Source organism: Macaca mulatta, chromosome 12 (genome assembly GCF_049350105.2).
Source record: "Macaca mulatta isolate MMU2019108-1 chromosome 12, T2T-MMU8v2.0, whole genome shotgun sequence".
Lineage (NCBI taxonomy): Eukaryota > Metazoa > Chordata > Mammalia > Primates > Cercopithecidae > Macaca > Macaca mulatta.
The window spans coordinates 15,236,333-15,253,919 of NC_133417.1; positions in this window are offsets into that span (position 1 = coordinate 15,236,333).

Genomic DNA, 17,587 nt, shown 5'->3' on the forward strand with positions numbered 1-17,587 from the left:
ATTACTTTTGAGCACTCGAATTTTGTGCCCTGCTTTTACGAGGCCCCTAATCTTCAGCTCCGAGGGCCTAAAATTGTCATTCAGTCTAAATTAATAGCAGTCTTATTGGCTCATTATTTTTGACATCTGGTTGGAAGTGCAAAGCAATAGCTATTAGGTAATAATCGCAGTAGGCTCTGATTAGAAACTAATAACATTAGCAATAAACGTTAAATGTGGTTGCCATGAAGCTTTGAAGCTTGATCGAAGGAAGAGGACACAGCGCTGTTCTGCAACGGAGAGAATCTGGGGGAGGGGGCTGAAACTCACCTCCCAGTTCCTCCAGATCAGACCACCAGCCCTGGTAACTTACATCACCAAAAACAACATCTGATTCTATACCAGGAAAGAAAAATGTAGTAGACAAAAATCACAAGGCTTGAATGGAAATACAGCAAAGTGAATATTCTGAATTTCCCAAATTCACAAATAATTCACAGAGATTTTTATGTTTCTCTCAACGTTTTCCTGTCTTCTTCAACAAACGTGCATAAAACCGTTTCTTGCACTGGTAATTATTGATATTTATTGAGCACTAATTATGGTCCAGGCCCTCTTATTCTAAGCACTTCATATACATTATTGCATGCAATTCTCACCCCGCCCCCACCCCCAATAAAAAGCCTGTGGAGTTGCTGCTGTCATTATTCCCATTTACAGATTGCAGCCTGAGGCACAGAGAGGTAAAGTCACTATCCCAGGCCACACATCTTGCACAGTAGCGGAGCTGAGGCTTGGATCCCAGCAGTAACGCTCACACTCACACAACACTGTCATTCTTGCTTTCATTTTCTAACAAGTTTTTCTGGAGCGTGTACAATTTGCCAAGCGTTCCTTTCTAAGCTATAGCAGAAGGAGACTGGAACACAAAGAAACACAGGCACATATAGTCCTGGGCACTAACCGACTTGCCTGGATTGTTGCAATAGCTTCCTAACTTTTGAGCACCTCTTCTTTCTGGTATTTCCCAACGAAGCAGCCAGAGGGATCCTGTTAAAATGTGACTCAGGTCATGTCACTCCTCAGTTCAGAACTTTCCTCTAACTCCCTGTCTTGTTCACAAAAAAGGACAAATTAAACAGGATGATTTATGTCCACCTGGAGCTCCCCTCTTCTATCCCGCCTGTCACTTCTCTGGCCTGTCTCTCACACCTGTCCCATTTGGTCCATGCCAGTCCCATGAGCCTACCCTCCACTAGCAAACAGACCCGCACCTCCTACCTCAGGGCCTTTGCAATTGCAAAGTGCTCTTCCTAGAGTGCTCATCCCATTCTATCTCTTTTACATTTTTTTAATTAACAAATGTTTATGGAGTCCAACATGATGTTCTGAAATATGTATACATTGTGGAATGATGAAATCAAGCTAGTTAACATATCCATCACCTCACATGCTTTTCAATTTTGATAGGAGAACATTTAAAATCTATTCTTTGGGCAGTTTATTATTAATTATAGTCACTGTGCTGTACGATAGATTTCCAGAATTTATTTTTCCTGTTTAACTGAAACTTTGCCCCCTTTAACCAACATCTCCCCATTTCCCGAACCCCGGCCTTCAATCCCTGGTAACCACCACTCTAGTCTCTGCCTCTGTAAGTTTGATTTTTTTTTAAGTACACATGCAAGTAACATATGCAGTATTTCCTTCTGTGCCAGGCTTATTTCACTTAGCGTAATGCCCTCCAGGCTCCTCGCATTAGCTCCGTTGCTTGTCCCTTATCTCCTTCAGATTGTGTTCAAATGTCATTTTGCAGCAGGCTGTGTCTGAGCCTTTTTAAATGGTAAACACCTCCCCCGGTGATACTTCCCATCCCATCCATTTCTTGTTCTATTTCTCCATGGCACTTCTACCACCTGGCAAACTGTACGTGTTGGTCAGCTGGCTAGTTAGTAAGTTTGTGGATAGTTAACATTCTCTGTCTGCTCTCCACTAAAATATACGTTTCAGGAAAACAATAGAATGTGTCCCTTCTGTCCACTGCTTTATCCCCTGTGCTTAGAATGGTGTCTGCACACAGTCAATGCACAATTCATATCTGTTCCATGAATACATAAATCCTACCCTCAAGAATCTTATCTGTTTATGAAAACGAACTACACTCTCCCTGGGTGGTGCTTCAACCAACTTCACAAATGCCACACAAAGCCACCCCCACGTGGTATGCTAGCAGGCAGCGTAGGAGTCAGTGTGTCGATGGGGTAAAGGCTGGAAGATGTGTGAGCTCGCAGCTGTGTGAGGTCTTCCAAGGCACAGGATGGAGGGAACCTTCTGGAGAAAATACAGAGCTAAGCGTAGAAGTAGCAGCTTAGGATGGTTTAAAGCCTGATATGGCTGCTTACCAGCTCCTGCACTTACACCCTTGAGTGAGTTATTCAGCCTCTCCAAGCCTGAGTTCCCTCATCTGTGAGAACTGAAATAAAAGTCCTGCATGCCTTCAGTGGACTGATGAACCCTCCTCCTTTGGCCAAAAGACCTTGGAGTTTTAAGTTCCCGACCATGGCAGGACAGAGACCAGATGCGTCCCGCTTGCTGCAAGTCCCTTTACCTTACTAACTATTGGCAGATTTTAATCAAAGGCTGACTTAAGGAGGACAAAAAGCCAAGCCAGAAAACTTTACTTCATCCAACCACCGAGCGCCCTCCTCCTGTTTATATGGTTCTGACCTGACAGCCACACTGGGCCGCAGAGGCTTCCTTCTTGATGGATGGATGTCTGCGAAGAGGTTTGGACTGGTGTCTTAAGACTGCCCAGAGGGTGGACTTGTACTCTAGTTCACCTTTTTACGTTTACGATCCAGATAGAATACATTTAAATGTTAACTCTCCACCCCAAAGTGAACACAGGTTATATGTTGCCATACGTTTCATGCATGTGAACCCAGGAATAAAATTCTCCTTCAAATTTACTGATTCCGACTCTCATTCAACATCTGTAAACTGATGATAACATCCACCAGGTCACAATGTTGTGGAGATGCAACGTAAAAACACATGCACACCATCTAACGCCACGCCTCACATACAGGGATGAAGAGAGCGAATTCCACTTTCCCTTCCCCTGGAAACTCTGGGACAAGCTGGAAAAGGCAAGAAGGAGCAGAGAAGCGGGAAGACGTTTTTTGGAATAATCTCCACTTGCACGGAAAAATCCTCAAATGACGGCCAAGATTTCAGGCAGACCCAGCTGGCCCTGAAAGACAACAGAAATCCAAAGATAGGAACTGAATTTGTTTCCTGAAAGCAAAAATCTCCTCAAGAGCTTTGCTGAGCTCCTCCATCTGCAGTGAGGACCCACAAATCCAAACAAGCCTCACGCCAGCAGCAGGCTATGGGCCAGAGTGTCCAGCTTTGTCTGCAGCAACACGTCAGCCCTGGTGTGATACCAATGTTTTGCCCGAGTTTCCTAACTGAGTGTTGCCAATCACACCAAGCATTCCTCCAGGGCGGGGACAGGGTCCTGTCCCAGTTTTGTGCAGCACTAACAGCTCCTCTACATACCACTCTGGCATGGACATCACCTTGTAGATCCTCTAAACAGCCCTATGGGGTCAGCACATGGGACAGGGGTCACTGCTAAGCTCCCAGTTTACAGAAGATGAAACTGAGGCTTGGAGTGATTCCATGTCTCATCCACACTCTCAGACTAGCAGGCGGCTGATTCAAGACACGTACCCGACTGCTCTGACTTGGGTCCAGTGGCTGTTCCACTACATCACACAGCATCTGTACCTCTCAGCACTCAGGTGTTCCTAGATATGGATCAAACTAAACTGATGTGTCGAAAAATTGCCTGGCAATGACTACTTCCATTCATTGGTATGTACTCGATGCTAGGAACAGCACAAGTTATGCTGCACACACTCTTTCTTTAAACCTCAACATAATCCTATGGGGTATTACCATCTACCCCTGCAGTTCCCTTTAGTGATAAGGTAACTGAGACCAAGAGAAGTTAAGTAACTCTATCAGTGTCATGCAGCTAGAAAGAGACAGAAGTGGGACACAAAGTGACCCCTATGCCAGACTCTTACCCTGCACAGGGACACCTCTTGATGCTATGCAGGGAAGGAGTGCCTGGGGAGGTGAGGAACCCCAGTCCTTTGTAAGTCTCTGGAAGGAGGCCTCTCTGGGAGAGGAAAGGAAGCTAAATGCCCCAACACTGGATCTCTTTCCCTGGTGCGAGGAGGTGTTATACAACCTTTGAAGTGGATTCAAATGTCAATCACCAGCTAAAAGATATTGGTCAATCACCCAAACTTCATGAACTTCGGTTTCCCAGTCTATGAAATGGCACATACCGTATAGGATTATTTTTAGAATTAAGTGACATAAACAATGCAAACCATTAAGCACTGATGTGGGGAACATGCTCCATCCCTTTTCTCCCTTCCCACGTGATGGAAGGGACAACACTGGACATTGTTCAAGAAGAATGTAGAGTAAGAGGAGGTTATATCAAACAAGACTGGCTGGAGGTCTACAGAGACACAGGCCAGGAGGTGCTGAGGGGCAGCCGTGCAGGTAGGGCAGCGGGGTCAGAGGCCTGCAGCAGGACAGATGCCAAAGTTTCTAGAAAATCCAATTTGTGCCTTTGATTATGGTTTTGTCCCTTCTTGGGCAAGCTCAGCCCCAGACAGAGAAGAAGAACTCAAGGCACTTATCTCACCCTCAACCTTCCATCACTCACTTGCCACACACACAGGGCACAGCCAGGCCTCTCTGTCCCATTGCAATCTGGAAGCTGTGGACTCAGACCCACACGGTCTCTACTAGACTATAGGCTGACCCCCGTCCCCCAAGCCTCCTCCCTCCAGTCTCTTACAAGGCTGTGGTTACTCCTTTTCCTCACCTAAAAGTCATCATTTTTCCTGTTCAAGGCAGTACTGTACAATAGTTGGGGATGAGGGAAACTGAGGCATGCAGGGTGGCAGAGTAGCCATGACTATCCTTTGCAAGACAGCATCATCTTCCATGGGTTCGAACGACAGGGAGCCTGCAGGGAGCTTTGCTCTGTGCCACCTCCCCGTGACATTCCATAGACAGCTGCCTGCCCGTAGGGAGGCGGGAAGCACATCCGTCTCTCCGGAATTGACCTCAGCCTGGCTTTTTAGTCCCTGAGGTTGGGCTAATACACAGCTAATTATGAATGTTTCTGGCCCGGGTTCCCTCCCTGAAAAGCTGCCACATTCAGCAGGGCTTATGAAGTCCCAGCTATGTCGACAGCCCCCAGATGCCTTGAAGGCTGAGGAAGTGCCTCCAATGGCCATTGCCTGTAGCTGCGAGGTGAACATCAGCAGCCCTGCCAGTCGTGGGTTTTCTGAACTAGGGTTCCGCTGGACCTGCAGAACATTGGGACACTTCGTTTTCAGCAGCGTTCTGATGCCTTTAGAATTTCAGATTTGTTAAAGCACCAGCTCTTCACAAAACCTTGAAAATAAATGGAGACTGACCGAAAGCAAACCTTCCAGGACAATGTCTGTAGATGGTCCCAGCATGAGCTTGCTCCCTCCCTTCCTCCACCCTCCCACGCACCCAAACCTGCCTCAGGACCACAAGCACAGGAAGTCATGTTAGGGTGCCTTGGCCACAGGACAGAAGATGGATGGAAGTGGCAGTAAAATAAACAGGTCTTTATAGTCAGAAAGCCATGGTGTGAATCCTGGCAGCACCATTTATAACCAGAGTGACTAGGGACAAACTGCTTCACCTCTCTGAGTCTTGGTATTTCCGCTGTAAGACAGGGAATGGTATCCGTCCTGAAACGTGGTTTTGAGAATTATAGCACAGAATTCAAAGCAGAAGACCTGGCATGGAGCCTAACACATAATAAGCACATAATTTACCTGCCTTCCACAGTCAGGAAAGGAGACACTGAGAAACACATTGAAGGTGATGAAGTAGTAGGTTTCTAGATTTAGATCAATGGATGTCAAGAATCCAGCTGTCAAAGCGCTCAGGTTCTGAGGCCATGGTGGTCAGTTGGTTTCCAGGCAATGGGGTCTTAGCTATAAGCAGTTTGGTAATTTATATTGGTGGGGTCCTGGGAAGCCCTCAGCCTCTCCCTTCAGTATGTTTCTGTCCCTCAGCTATCAGGGGGTTAACATTCCTCTGTAAGAGTTTCCCTATAGAGCCATAGAACTGCTCCTTGTTAGAAGCTGTCAAAGAACAATGACTCTAGAGCACTGATGTCATAGTATCACCCCCATCTCCCATCCCATCAAGCCTACAGGATCGAGTAAGACTCCTTGGCAGAGCTCTCAACGCTCTTTAAAATCTAGCCCCATCTATAGCTTCCCAGGCTCATCCCCAGCAATGTTTTATGACATTGTCACTACATCACTTATTTAGTTATCCGTCCTCAAACTTGCCATGCCCTTCCACAGCTCCTCACTTTAGCCTTTGCTGTTCCTCTTCCTGAAACACCCTGTCCTGCATGTTTGTCTCACGGACCCAAGTGTAAGTCTCAGCCCAAGCCCTCAAAACCCCTTGCAGGTGAGTACCATGCTTCTGGCCAGGGCTGAGGGAAGAGGGAAGGGAGAAGGTGGCTGTCATTTCCGGAACACCTGCTACCCCATCCCAAGCACTGTGCTGGAGGATTCACAGAGGCATACTTACCTGTTTTAATCTGCAGGACAACCCTAGGACTATGTATTTTCTCAGTTTAGTGAGAGGAGAGAACTGAGATGTAGGAAGTTAAAGAAACTTCTTTCCCAAAGTTACAGGGTTTAGAAAGATAACAGGGAGATCTAACCCCAAAGCCGGGGCACCTGCCCATTACCTCACACTGCCCCCCCTCACTGTGTTAAGCATGACAATGACAAGTGCCTTCGATGGGGGTTCACAGAGGCTCTGGTGGCCTCATGGCCACCTCTGACATGGGGTTTGGCTTCTGAACTCACTTCCTCGTGTCTGCCCAGCAGCCACACAGATGAGTAACCCACCTCCTCCTTACACTTCCCTCTCTTGGCCACCAGTGCCAAGCAGTCACAAGGGTGCTGGACCTCACTCAAGTCATCCAGCCTGAGTCCACAGGAAGGGCCATCTAGGATCCTCCCGTTGCCAAGGATGTCTGCCTGTGGTCCTCAGATTAGAGCAGAAAGGAGAGTAAGTAGCTCCTGGTGAAAACAGAAGTCACCAACGGCCTACTACATGGAAATACTTGACAAGTAAGTGGCCAAACAAGAAGGACCCATGGCAGAGTCACCAAATGTCCTCTCTGCCCAGTCGTTCTAAGCCTCCTTCCTGGGTCTTCTTTCTCGGTTTGGCCCCGGGTTCCATGCTACCCGCTCTGGGCTTGGCACTCCAAGTCCACTCCATGCGTCTCACTCTCTCCTCACAGGGCCTCAGACTCCCGCAATAGCTCCCACATTTACATCTTCAGCCCTGACCGCCTTCCTTCCTTCCAACCCTGTGATTCCCCTGCTACTAGATATCTTCTCCCAAGTGTGGCAGAGGCATGAGTCCAAAATGACCTTGATCATCCTTCTTCCTCTTCAGCAAACACTTGTTTTTCCTAATTCCTTTATCTTGCATGATAACACCCACCCAGTTGTCCAGGTCATAAACCCAGGTGTGTTATTCTTGACTCCTTCATCGCATCCCTTGCCCATATCCAGTCAGTTACTGAGTTCTGCAGATTAATGTCTCTTTTATCAGTCATTTCCCTCTATTTTAAGACCACTGTTGTAACTCAGGACTTATCTCTTTTTTTTTTTTTTAGACGGAGTCTCACTCAGTTGTCCAGGCTGGAGTGCAGTGGCGCCATCTTGGCTCACTGCAACCTCCATCTCCTGGGTTCAAGCGATTCTTCTGCCTCAGCCTCCTGAGTAGCTGGGACTACAGGTGCATGTCACCACGCCTGGCTAATTTTTGTACTTTTAGTAAAGACATGGTGTCACCATATTGGCCAGGCCGGTCTTGAACTCTTGACCTCGTGATCCACCCACCTTGGCTTCCCAAAGTGCTGGGATTACAGGCATGAGCCACCGTGCCTGGCCAGGACTTATCTCTTAATGGGTCTCTCTGCTTTCCTTTGCAAGTGACAGCAATGGTCAAATTTGCCAGACCGAATCTTATCTTTTTCACCCCTTTGCAAACCCATCAGCATCCCTATACATCTTTGAGAGAGAAACTCTTACTTCTTAAATCCACACATGACACCCTGGGGGATCGGAACACCCCTGCTGTCTATCCTTATTTCCTGCTGCTCTCCCAGTCATACAATATGATCCACAGACCCCAAGCCGCAATCTGTTTCGCACTCTGTGTCACACACACCACTCTCTGCCTCAAGTGCCTTTCTCACCCTGCCCAGCCCCATGTTGGACCAACTCCTACTCACTCTTCAAAACCCAGTCCAGGTGTGGCCTCCTCTGGAAAGCTTTGAATGGTACCAGTCTGCTTTAGAGGTGGGTTCACTGCTGTCATAGAATAACACATTGCCCCTTCTGATCATCCACTTTCACACTTGAACACGGGCTCTGTTTGGTTGGTCTTTGTATTCCTCTAGCTGGCCCAGGTCCTGGCATAGGGCCAATCAATACATGTTCACTGAATGCAAGAAAGAATGGATGGAGGAACAAATGAATGAATCCAGGGAACATCTGATAACTCCACTAAGGTCAACGTTCCTCAAAGAAATACTCAGATGGGAAAATCACAATTTTCTCTTCATACTCATGGTGACAAAATGCCCAGGCACTTTCCATCTTCTCCATTAAATGGGTAAAATTGGGCTTCTGGCCACAGTGGCCCTGGCAGATGGAGGAGAGAAGATGAGGAGTCTTTCTGAATGGTGCATTTTCCTCTCTTGGTTTTCTTAGCTGCCAACTCTAATTCACAAGTTCAGATGGCCTGAGGACAACCAAATCCAAAGCATCCCACGCAGGAACCAGGCCCTCTCATCCAGAGTTGTCAGAAAGGCCGCCGGGGAATCACTGCATCTCAGACTTGATGTGAGTAAGAACCCCTGATGACTTTGCTAAAAGCTTTCTTGGCCTCACTTCCAGATTTTCTGATTTGCTGAATCTAGAGAGGGGCCCAGAAAACGTGATTTTACTGAGCAAGCTTCACAGGTTGTTCTGGTACAAGTTGTCGGTGAATCACACTTTAAAAACACTGCTTTAGGTTGGGCGCGGTGGCTCACGCCTGTAATCCCAGCCCTTTGGGAGGCCGTGGTGGGTGAATCAGGAGGTCAGGAGTTCCAGACCAGCCTGACTAACATGGTGAAACCCTGCCTCTACTAAAAATATGAAAATTAGCCAGGTGTGGGGGTGCGCGCCCTGGGAGGCGGAGGTTGCAGTGAGCCAAGATTATGCCACTGCACTCCAGCCTGGGCAAACAGAATGAGACTCTGTTTCAAAAAAAAAAAAAAAAAACACTGCTTTAGGTGTTTAGAAAAAAGTCCCACCCATTCCTAAGCCAAATATAATTTGCTTTGATTTTTCATAGACCTAATCTGGGATAAAGTGCTCTGAAAATCAAATACATTTGATATTCTGTTCAGGGCCAATGGAAGCAATCACTTCTCCTCAGCTTGGAGATCCTATTAGGAGAGCAGATGACTTAAGTATCTTAGAAGATTGAGATGCATTTGGAATATCATTCATGACTCCTCCCTGCAGGGAGTACTAAAAACAATGCTGAGAGAGCGGTGTGTGTCCCTGTGTGTGTGTGTGCACACACACAGGCACACACACACACACCTCTGCACGTGGACGTTCATCTCATCTTCCACAAACACAATTTTGTCACCTATTTCACCATTTGGGGTAAAACTTAATCCACTTTAGAATTAAATCAAAAGGAGGGGGTTGCATAGAAGGAAAATAAGACATTTGTGTTTCCACTGTACATTATAAATACGAAGATGTAAGAAACTCTCTGTAGCCTTGCTGTTCATATACAGAAAAAGCTAAGTTTCATCTGCATATTCCTGTACACATACACATTTAATGTTGTTCTAAGTGAAGAAAATCACAATTTTAAATTATTAGCATGAATATTAACATTTCTCTCTCCATTGAACAATGCCAGTTATACATGCAAATATAAGAGCATTGAACTCACATGTGAAGTCACTTCAAATACAGTTGTATTTCATAGCTTACACATGCATACATATTTCATTCTGGCCAAAAGAGTGAAAACCCTACACAAAACAAACTCAACTGTTTCTATTTCACTCTTAATATGTGCATTTTCTGCCGGCACTGTATGGAAGCTGGCGGTTTCCATAATACCTTGTACTGACTCAGAGTCTCTCTGAACTCTCACCAGTTCACTCATGGGCATCATGAATCCTCTGTGTGAACGAGGCATTGGCAGATGTGCGCATGCTCCATTGTCCCATTAGATTTCACTTATAAAACACAAGTTCAAAAAAAATTATCAAGAACTTCAAGATGGCAACACCAGACCATTACAGCAAGAACAAGCCCCTTCTGAGTGCACTGCCTTGTGCAATTGTCCAGGCTGCGTGCCCAAAAAGGTGGCCCTGTATGTCCTGTGAAGTCTAGGAGGTATCTTAGACAAGTGTGAGAGATCTAGAGGTGAGAGGCTCTTGACCCACATCAGCAAAGGTGAAGGAGAGAAAAAACTGCATTGAGGGTGAACTGCACTTCCCAAGACAGTAGGGCAGGGATGAATGAAGTCAATTGCCCAGGAAGGCTTCCTGGAAGGCTGGAGGGTCCACGAAAGGGGCAGAGGGTTGGAGTAAGTGACGAGTGCCAACTGGAGAGGACACCAAACTCACAGCACAAGAACTGCAGCTTGAAGTGCCCAGCAGAGAACCTTAGGGAGAGTCACTAGAGAGCCCCAGAGGCGGATAAGGTGGCTGCTGTATAGCAACCATCCAGATGGCCCCAGTGCCACATCAAATCTGCACCAGCCAAGGGAGGCCTTCTCTGCCCCATCTCTGCTCTCCTCTGCCTCCACCTACAACTCTGCAGGCATCAGGAGCCACAGCTGGAGGACTGTCAAGAATAAGGTTGGGGAAGCAGAAAGAAGCCCATCATGTGTCCAACCAACTTCATTCAGCCTTTCTGTTCTAAAGCAGGTCCCAGCAGAGGGAGGGCAGAAGAATTAACTTTGAAAGAAGTTCACGGTTTTATTGTACTAGATGGGACATTTCAATTACAGAAATGGAACTGTTCCCATAATAAAAAGACATTAGAGGATGTTCCACTGCCTCAAAGTGACAGGCTCTCACATGCTCATGTTTGGCTTAAATAAACAGAGTTAATGTGTTTTCAGCTCATTCGAATAAATGTTTTCCTGTGCATACACACACACACATTACATACATCACACACACACACAACTCTGCCGTGTGCATCCTCTAAGTTCACCTAATCATCTATCCACAGATACACTTGTGTCACCTTTTCTACCATTTGAGATGAAAAGCTAACTCACTGCAGAATAAAATCAAATCTCAAAGTTTAATAAGGAGGAAAAGGGGTTGTGTAAAGGGAAAAAAAATCATGTTCTCACCTTCACTGTATATTATGAACACAAAAACTTAACAGAAGGAACTCTCTGTAGCACAGCTTTCTTCCACACGTCTATGAGTTTGTCTCTTTGTCTGACTGGTTGGCTGGCTTGTCTGTTTTTGTTTGCTTGCTTGCCATTTGTTTGGGGTTTCTTCGCAATAGGGTGATCATTGTGTCCAGATGTGGACTTGAACCCCTAGCAATGTCCCCAGCACAGAATCCAGGGGATGTTTTCTTAGGCAGTCCAAGACTACTGAGTACAGTTCTTTTACTAGAAAACATTAAAATTCCTTTAGAATCTCCAGTTCAAAAAAAGTATGTGCATTAAAAAAACAAATTACTAATATAATATATCCTCACCCAGGTGCCCAACTGAAGATTTCTGACCACTTCAACCTGGTGGATTCTGGTGCTTAATCCTGAATCAAAAGAAATAAAATGAGCTGTGAAGAAAGAACTAACATAAAGTGTATGTATTTCCTATTTATTTTAAAGTGAGAGGAGTTTTATTCCTCTCACTTTATCATGGGAAAAATTATTCTTTTCTAGATTTTAAAACTTCTTATCTACTTGCAACATGAAAACAGGTTTTTAGGGGTTTTTTTAGGATGTATAATTCTACAACACAAATCACTCAGCATAAATATCGGTATTAAATCATCATATATTCAGAGCTTTTGGGGAAAATTCATTGTATTTTCACAATAATAACATTCAAAACCTTTATATTTCCACCTTAGGCTCCAACACAAGTCTTCCTTCAGGCCTCTTGAATGATCATTTTCCTAAAAAAGCAACAACACCGGCAATTGCAATGAATAATTATATATCAAATATCATTTTTGAGGTCTTTCTGTGTTCAAGGCTCTATGTGAAAAGCTTCATTTGTATTGACCATTCAGTTCTTACCAAAACCCCATGAATTTTACAGATGTAGAATCTGAGGCTAGATTGTTCCCCCAGTCTGTTGCAGTTCATTGAGCTAGGATGCAGCGGGATTGGGAGACAGTCCCAGGCAGGCTGGTGCTACAGTGGTGTTTGGAGCACCTCCTCTGGGTGACTGAAGACCATGCCTCTACTTGAAGGGGTTCATAATATCATCAGCACCAGCTGTTTACAGATTTCACAGAGAGGTGCAAGTTAATGGTATGGGTCTTAGACCCAACATTTTACAAAATCACGCAGTGGAGCTTAAGAGAAGCATTTAAAGAGTTTCCCCATCTGGGTAATAGAGATAATGGGAGAAGCCCTACCAACTCCAGAATGTTGATATGGAGTCAAAAGAGCAAAAGAAGTGTGATCCTTAAATCAAATATCTAGTTCTTAATAACTTATTATCTTCAACGCTTCAAAACCTTTGTAAAAACATTTTTTCAACTTTTGAGATAACTACTAATTTAATGAAAGGTGTATTAGTCCATTCTCATGTTGCTGTAAGGACAGAGACTGGGTAATTTATAAAGGAAAGAGATTAAATTGGTTCACAGTTCTGCAGGGTTGGGGAGGGCTCAGGAAACCTACAATCATGGCGGAAGGAGAGGCAAACACATCCGTCTTCACAAGGTGGTAAGAGAGAGAAGAATCAGAGTCAGGCGTAGCGGGAAGCCCCTTGTAAAACCATCAGATCTCGTGAGAACTTACTATCACAAGCATAGCATGGGGGAAACCACCTCCCTAATTCAATTACCTCCCACCTGGTGCCTCTCACCACATGTAGGGATTAGGAGAACTACAATTCAAAATGAGATTTGGGTGGCGACACAGCCAAACCATTTAGGAAGGAGATAAAAGAAGAAGAAAAGGAGAGAGAAAGGGAAGGAGGGAAGAAAAAAGGAGAAACTAAGATTAAAACAAAACCCCCAGTGAAGCAATGGCAGAACTGAGATTAGAACCCAATCTCTTTTACTCAAAAACCCAATATGAGAAGAAATGGTGATATTTGCCTTTTCATTTAGTTTATGGCAGTTTTTGAAACACGGTTGCCTTTTTTGAACATGTCAGAGGAAATCTCATCCTTGGAAATGCCTTACACACGTCGTGGCCATGCTGGAGGGAAAATGGGGATTGTAATCACCATCTCATGAAAGATGTACTCAATATAACAGAAAGATCATGCTTAGTTAAATAAAGTTGCTCCGTGAAGATTTACCTGATAAAGATGCATACGCACTGAAAACAAGTGGTGTTCTCCAGTTATGAGCAAAGCCTCATGTCTACCTAATTTCCCACCATTTCTCACATTTGAGGCTTTTGCAGGGAGAATAATGTTATCACCTCACAGCCAAAGGCTCCTGGAAGGCCACACGTCACTCTCATAAGCCTACTCATTATTATTATTATTGGTGTTGTTCTTGTCCTCATGATTTTCATTATTTATTACTGGCTTTGCTCTTACAGTGAGTAAATAATTCTCTGGAAGTAATCTGTTCCCCCAGGTGAGTGAATAAAGACTTCCTCTTTTCAGAGTAAATGCTTTTTTTTTCTTTGTTGGCCAAAATGCATACCACTCCCTCACAGTGGCCATTTCATAATATGGTTAAACCTAATTGTATCACCTGCTGAAGGAGGAGCATCACCAAAATGGCGGCCCCCATGTCTCCTATCAGGCCCTGTGAAAGCCCCCAACACAGGAAGGAAAGGATAGTTGTGAACTAGGGGAAATGCCTAGCGGATCAACAAAAACCTGCCTAGGAGAAAACAATCATTCATTCCCTCAAGAACTGCCCACCCCCACCACCTCACAGGTCTGAAATTGCAGAATCCAATGTCTCCAGGGACCAGGCAGATGGCAAAACTCAGGCGACTCACACATGTGAAGCAGGGGAATGTTGCGAGTCGCGGAGACATTAGTGTTCCTCTCTAACTGCAATGTTAGTGTTGCCAGCCTTTCAAATGTTTTCAAGAGATGCAGGAAGTTGAGACTTTTGTGTGAAAGAGTACACTCTTCAAGTTTGGCAACTTTTTTTTTTTTTTTTGAGACAGAGTCTTGCTTTGTCGCCCAGGCTGGGGTGCAGTTGCGCGATCTCGGCTCACTGCAAGCTCCTCCTCCTGAGTTCACGCCATTCTCCTGCTTCAGCCTCCAGAGTAGCTAGGACTACAGGCGCCCACCACCGCGCCTGGCTAATTTTTTGTCTTTTTAGTAGAGATGGGGTTTCACCGTGTTGGCCAGGATGGTCTCGATCTCCTGACCTCGTGATCCACCTGCATCGGCCTCCCAAAGTGCTGGGATTACAGGCGTGAGCCACCGCACCCTTCCTTCACATTTGGTAACTGTTTTGTTCTAATTTAATACACTGTGTGGGCCAAACAAAAGCCAATTTTTGGCCAATCATGTGATAGCACTTCAAGTCAGCTTCTGCATAACTGAAGGAACAACCTGTCCAGTAGGTGACCAGTGATCAGAGGCATGGATAGGAGTCCAGTGCAGGATGGTATTTGAATGCTCTTAAGATTTGAAACCCTGAATTTAATACAATTATCCTGGTGGGCTTCAATGCGTGCAGCCACCGGAAAAGGCTGTCTGCCAGTGGGGTGGGAGGGGTTGAATGCTAACTTCTCTGAGCCTCAGTTTCTCCAGCTATAGAATAGTAGGAAAGACAATAGTATTTATAAGTTTACTGTAGGGATTAAAATGCAGTAATACAAAAAATGAGTCAGACTAGAAACCTCATGGTAGGCGAACATAATCTTAGTTCCCAGCTCCAGCCAAACAGCTGTGTGACCTTGGGCATGTCCCTTTATTTTTGTGGACTACAAACGCACTAGTGCTGGGTTTGGGCCACGTTATCTCTGTAGCTTCTTATGTGTAGCTGTTCTGGGATTCCCCGAGGACCGCCTTCCTCTCCCTAACGGTGCTGCCCTGTTGACATTCTGTTCTCTCGATAATTACTAGGATGGCTCTACCAACACAGTTACCTCAGAATCGAAATCCAGCAAAGGAGTCATTAGCAGTTTAACTGCATTTTAAATATATGTATATATAAGATCTCCAGATCTCCCACAACGCTATCTAAAGGACAAACGATTGTCATTTAAGTTTTGACATAATTATAACATTTAAGGTTAAAATGTGCACGGCTCGATAATCCTTCCTGAGTAATTGCAGTGTTTCTAGCCGAACTGGAGGCTGATAATTGACTTGCCTGGAGGTTGCTAGGGAAGCACTAACTTCACAGGATGAGTGAGGGGAGTTAAATCATAGGACCTGGAAGAGACTGTCATGTCTTTCAAAGAATAACCCAGTTAACTACAGCAGGGCGGGGCAGAGCAGGGAGCGCTGGAGCAAATCCAGCTCCCACCAGAGCGAGACATGCTATGCAGGGACCAGAGCAGCTGCCACTGTGCCCGGGGAAAGACGCCATTTATCACGCTCCTCTGACCCCCTCCATACGTGATGCTATTGCTACACTCCATCATCATCATCACGTCTCCCCAGGTACCAGTCAGTTTTTGCTGCAAAACAACACAAAATCTCTGCCGCGTGACAGTATTATTTCACATCTGGTCTGTGGGTCTGCTGGGTTGGCAGCAGGTCTCCAGGTCTGCTCCCCATGTCTCTCATCCTCAGGCTTCCTGGGCACAGTCCTTTCGTGGTGATGGCAGACTGCATGAGGACAAGCAGATACACACAAGGCCTCCTGCGACCTCAGCACAGACTGGAGCACTGAAACTTCCACCCAGTTCTACAGGCTGGAACAACCACACGGCTAAGCCCAGCCTCAGAGGGAACGGAGGGGGAGAGACTCCTCCCATGGTGGGGCAGGGGAGTGAATATTTGCTGAACAATCATCTAATCTGTGGCACCCCTAATGACCTTGAGTCTCTGAGGACAGGAATCATTCTTATTCCCTCCCCAGCACGCTGCCCAGCATAGCTCTAGAAACGGTGACTCTGACTCCTTGCTGAAATCCAATCCAATGATAGCCAGTGGTAGGTCACTTAGGCCACAGGCTGTGATCATAGGAAAGTCCAGGTAGGCAAGCCAGCATTAGGGAAGTCTGCTAGAAGTGAATAGAGCTCCAGCTATGTTACACTTTTCTAAGAAGTGGGCTGTAAAAGGAAGTAGTGTCATGTCTAAAAGTTCTGGAGCCACAGGCCAGTGATTAAACTGTGCACAGAAGAACAATGACAGTAGCCAGGGCCGAGGTGGCCACAAGGCTCAAGAACAGGCAGACGCTTAGTCCTGAGAGCCATGACAGCAGGCAGGAGCAGAACCACGGTGGGGCCAGGATTCCTGAGCAGGACGGGGCTCTCTCTTAAGCTCAGATGGTCCTCTGGGGCTTGGCAGCATGGTGAGCTGCAAAGACGTGGGCTTTAGCATTGCAGACATCTAGAGTCTTTCATCTATCTAATGAGGTAAGCTTTCTAACCTCCAAAACTTGATTTCTTCATCTGCGAAATGGGACTAACACCCTTTACTTCAAACCATTTTACTGAGGTTTAAATCAGACGATGTGTTTAAGGTGCTTAGCTCATGATACATGCTCCAAAACATGTTAACTCTTCCTGGGCCTGCCTCCTGCACTGGTGCATAGATTGCATGTGGGTCCGGTGTCAGTGGCATGGAGAGAAGAGTTAAATGGGTCTCTAACCACCTGCATCTATAAGATACAAGTCCTTTAGGCTGAGCATTTGTGTTGCTGCAAAACAAGTTCATAACGTCTTGTCTTCCTCTTCCCAAGAGACACAAATTGCAAACTAGTCATTTCTCTTTCTCTTACCAATATATGGTGATTTAAGATATTGTCAGAAACAGGTCCAGTCCTGTCTTAGTTCAATCAGGCTGCTATAGCAAATTACCATATAAACTGGGTGTCTAAAACAACAAATATTTATCTCCCACAGTTCTGGAGGCTGGAAGCCTGAGACCGTGGTGCCAGCATGATTCTCGGTAAAGTCCCTCTCCTGAGTTGCAGATGGCTGACGTTTGCTGTGGCCTCCCACGGCGGAAAGTCAGCTAGCTAGCTCTCTGGCCTCTTATAAGGACACTAATTCCGTCCATGAGGGCTTCACCCGCATGACTGAATCATCTTCCAGAGGCCCTCTCTCCTGAT